General features: G+C 44.5%; 1 protein-coding gene and 1 long non-coding RNA gene across 3 annotated transcripts in view; one reads left to right on the top strand and one right to left on the bottom strand.

Moving 5' to 3' along the window:
- Window positions 1-277, bottom strand: part of SNCAIP (synuclein alpha interacting protein) — a 157342-nt gene extending 157065 nt beyond the window's left edge. Inside the window, exon 1 of one of the 2 annotated variants that reach the window (XM_049649070.1) lies at window positions 191-277. The gene's annotated coding sequence lies outside the window, so the exon portion shown is untranslated. Of the gene's footprint in view, window positions 1-25; window positions 103-190 lie in introns of those variants that run through there. The other variant, XM_049649071.1, reaches the window with a different exon arrangement.
- LOC125935434 (uncharacterized) lies at window positions 79-4031 on the top strand. Its single transcript, XR_007461673.1, has 3 exons — window positions 79-292; window positions 944-1083; window positions 3898-4031. It is a non-coding gene; the product is annotated as an uncharacterized LOC125935434 (long non-coding RNA).
- The last annotated feature ends 279 nt before the right edge of the window (window positions 4032-4310 follow it).

Genomic DNA, 4310 nt, shown 5'->3' with positions numbered 1-4310 from the left:
CACCCGCCCGCCGCTGTCCGCGAACCTGCGCTTCCTTCTCCACCTTTCGCTCGTTCGCCTCTGCCGCCTTTGCGTCTCCCCAGCTGGGCTTCTCCTCTCCTCCCCTCCTACTTTTTGCCCCCCGCTTCCCTCCTTCTCCTCCGCCCCCCGCCCGGCGGCCTCTCCCCCTGGAAATGAAATCGACCCTCACCGGGATCCACGCGTCAGCCGCTGCCACCTCATTGGTCCCCAAATCAGTCCAGCGGGGTCCGGCCTGAACCGGGACGAGGGACTCGGGGAGGGGAAACGGAAGGTGGGCACAGTACTGGGACACTGCTGTGCCTGCGAAGCCTTTGGCAGAGGATGTGGCGCTGGCACGGAGTCCTCGCCCCCACTCCTCCTTCCCGCCCCGGAGGCTCGTCCCCTCCAGGACTTTGCCAGGGAGAGGAGGACAAGGGGGCTTGGCCCGGAACGTGCTTTGCTCAAGCGTGGGTGCTGGCTGGAGACTTTGGTCTGAAATAATGGCTTTTTAATTGTACAGCGTTGAACACATCACCGTCCCTACAGGAATATTAACTTTACTTTTAGCGTCTTTTTCTTAATGGGAGACAGGGAGCGATGGGAGGGATGGGGGGGGGGGGGCTGTGGGCAGCTGGTGAGGCGTGTGGGCAAGCCAGCAGTGGTGACTGCGTCTTTCCTTCCTTATTTCCGAAATGAAATCAGGGAGAGTGGAAGCATTTATGGTAACATTGGCTCACGACCATCTCGCTTTTGCCCTTTGGAAAGCTTTAAATGGTTTTTAAGAAATCTCTTTCCCAGGAGAGATGACTCGAGAAGTTCACTCAGCAATGCTATGGAGGGCCACTCTCTTGCTCCAGGGTGTGGCTACTTGCCCGTTGCTGCCCCAGAGAAAAGTGTGAGGAAGCAAGTTCTCGTCCATCCATCCTCTTTGTTCCCTTGCCAGCTCCAAGCCAGCAAGAGTGGCGCCACGATCCTGAGAAACTCAGCACTTAATCTGGGTTAATGGCACTGGGGATGTGTAGCATGTGTGAGCCTGTCAGTGAAGATACATCATCGATAATATATTTACTCCATAGAATAATGGTAATGTATTATATATTAATGGCATGTAATACTGTATTTTACATATGTTCATTATAATATAGATTCAATATGTAACAACCAGCAAGGACCTGGTTGTTTAAAAACTGGGGTTCTCTGGGGGCACCTGGGTGGCTCAGTTCAGTTGAGCATTATAGGACTTCAGCTCAGGTCACGATCTCGGGGTCTTTGAGTCCCAGCCCCACATGGGGCTCTCTGCTGACAGCTCAGAGCCTGGAGTCTGCTTCAGATTCTGTGTCTCCCTCTCTCTCTCCACCCGCGCCCCCCCCCCCCCCCCCCCCCCCCCCCCCGCCCCGCTCACGCTCTGCCTCTCTCATAAATAAACAGTAAAAAAAATGAAAAACTGGGGTTCTCTGGATGACTCGTGTAACACTGCACACAGTGCCTGTGGAGTCCATGGGTTGCTCTGTTGGCCGGAAAAAGGCAAGTTGTAGGATTAGGAGGACACAGCTCAGCAATCCTGTTCTGGACCTGTTTTGGACAAGTACATAATTACTAAAATGAGGACTACCTTGAAGGCCAGCAGAAGACATTTCACATGCTTTTAATTTGATTTCCTATTGAAAAACTAAATCTCTCCCTCTCTGCTTTTCGACATAAACAGCCAAGAGCGTGTCCTGCAGCCTTGTAATTTGTTTATTGTCATTTATCATACATACAACTTTGAGTACATACATGGAAAGTGGCTTCACAATTTTAAAAACACACATTATCCCTCAGTAGAAAATATAAAATCAGATGACATCATATGGCACTAAAAATACTTGAAAATATTGGGCTTAATTCATTCACATCTGGTTAAAATAAAAATACCGTTTTTTTGTGTGTGTTCCCTTTTTTTTTTTTTTTTTTTTTTTTTGCCTCGTATAAACTCCGAGAAAAGCACATCTTGCTTCCATCCAGTAGATATGGATGGAAATTGGTGTCATCCTTGACGTGGTCTACAGAGAGCATTGTTTCACTGCCATCTTGTTAAATATTTTGACGTCCTGTTCTTTAAAAATCAGATTTTAATTTATTGAAGGACTAAGTTGTTGAAGAGTAATTAATGGACATCTTCCCACTGCTGTAAACATCTACTCGCTCTAACAATGAGTCAGGTGTTAATTCAGTTTAAATGGTTCCACAAGAGGGGCCTGACTGTGTTGCAGGTACAGAAAATGGGTTTTCCCAGGAAAAAAAAAGTTCTCTGGTTTTGGCAGCCAAAGGAATAGCATGCCATAGTGTGAAAGAGCAATCTTTGCGATGTTGTTTCAGATATTTTTCCATTTTTTTAGAGTTCTTTTGTTATGGTTTATTCTCTTTCTAACATGTTTTTGATTACATGTTTACCATTGTTTCCATGTGATTATTTTTACACTGTGATTTTAGCCTACGCTTATATATACTTTCCTACATAGTCCATGAGTTTGCTTTTGCTTGGATTGTTTGTTGGTTTGCTTCTTCTGTGCAATCTGTTGCTAAATCTTAAACCACATGCCAAAGCGTGGAGGTAGCGTAGTTGCGTTGGAACAGAGCTGCTAGATTACAGAGCGGATGGCAAAAAAGCCAGCTTCCTCAACATCGTGTTGACTCTTTTATCAAGTTCATGAACTACTCTGCCTAGTCTTTCAATTGCTTATTACCAACCAGTCTGATACTCAGTTTCCTAATCAAGCAGCTGCCTTGGTAGGCTAGTTAGTACCAATGAAAGCGCTTAGCAACCTCCGCTACTGGACCATTTACCCCTTTTAGGAAGACTCCTACCTGTGCCTAACACCACACAGGATGTTCCCATTTTGGAGCACCATTTCTGCTTTGTGTCCATTTCTTATCCCCTACTATTCAACTGTCACCTTCCATCAAGATACCAGGGAGTTTATATTCTTCATATTTTGATTCAACACTGAGCACATTTTTATGCTCAAGAGCTAGCTACTGAAAATAATTGGTACAGAAGTGCATTTCACTGTATATCATCTGCCAAAGAGCTGACATCTAATTGTTCATTCGATTATTACAATTAAACATCTGCCTCTATCCTTTTACCCAGTTTCCATTACATATCTTTATTGTGCTACAAAAATTGGATAAACCTGCTAGAACATTGTCAATGATCAAGCAGAAAACAATTCTCTTCTTTTCCTATTCTTTCAATGTAGATTTTGCCTTCTTTAAAAACATTTTTTTTTAATTTATTTATTTTGAGAGCATATGAGCAGGAGAGGGGCAGAAAGAAAGGAAGACAGAGAATTCCAAGGAGGCTTTGTCAGCACAGAGCCCGGGGCTCGATCTCATGAACCATCAGACCGTGACCTGAACCAAGAGTCGGAAGCTCAACCAACTGAGTCACCCAGGTGCCCCTCCCCTTCAGTATTTCTTTTCTCTCTTCTTGGGGCAAGATTTAGCCTTTGCTTCATCTTAGACTTCTAATAAACTTAGAATTGGGAGGGAGATGAAATTCAAGTCCAGCAGCTTAGCTGCTTATAATATGGCAGCTTTAATAAAAGATTTGATATAGAAGAAACTTTATGGATTGTTAACCTGACTCACTGAGATTATCCTGGGATTTCAACGAATCCTATTACTATGCTTTACCTATCCTTACAGATCATTAGAAGTTTTGTTGGTATTTTTAAATGGAAACAATGAAATCACGTGCAAAAATATGATCAGATGAAGGAGAGTGTCTTGATGTGTTCTGAGGTAGCTTGGGGCAAAAATACAAAAAGACTCTACTGGGGGCAAAGGGTTTTTTTGGGGGGGGAGTCAACTGATTGGGGGCCATGATCTTTCCTCTGTGTTTCTCTTCCATAGTGAGCTACCAACACAGAGCACAGTGAATCTGTAAAGCCGCTGAAATACCTAGAGGAAGTCTGGATCCAAACTCTATTCAGGCAGGCAGTATGTAAATTTCATGACTGGATTTAACTACATTTACTGTAACCCAATTGCCAGATTTTTGCAGGTTAGCACTTTATTCTACCTGAGGTTGACTTGGGCTCCCACTTCACCCGCACCCCCGAGAGACTCCCTGCCCATTCTTGTAAAGCTTCATCCAAAAACCTCCAGTTTTCATTTAAAAGTGGCATTTCTTCACCATCCTGACCCCAACGGATTTCCCAGGAATTCCACTTACATCATGTGTAATAGGTCACCTTCCCCCCGCCCCCACCACCGCCGGATCCTTTTTTTTTTTTTTTTTTTTAAGTAGATTCCACACCCAATGT

The sequence above is a fragment of the Panthera uncia genome (genome assembly GCF_023721935.1).
Source record: "Panthera uncia isolate 11264 chromosome A1 unlocalized genomic scaffold, Puncia_PCG_1.0 HiC_scaffold_17, whole genome shotgun sequence".
Lineage (NCBI taxonomy): Eukaryota > Metazoa > Chordata > Mammalia > Carnivora > Felidae > Panthera > Panthera uncia.
This window is presented reverse-complemented; position numbering and strand designations above follow the sequence as displayed.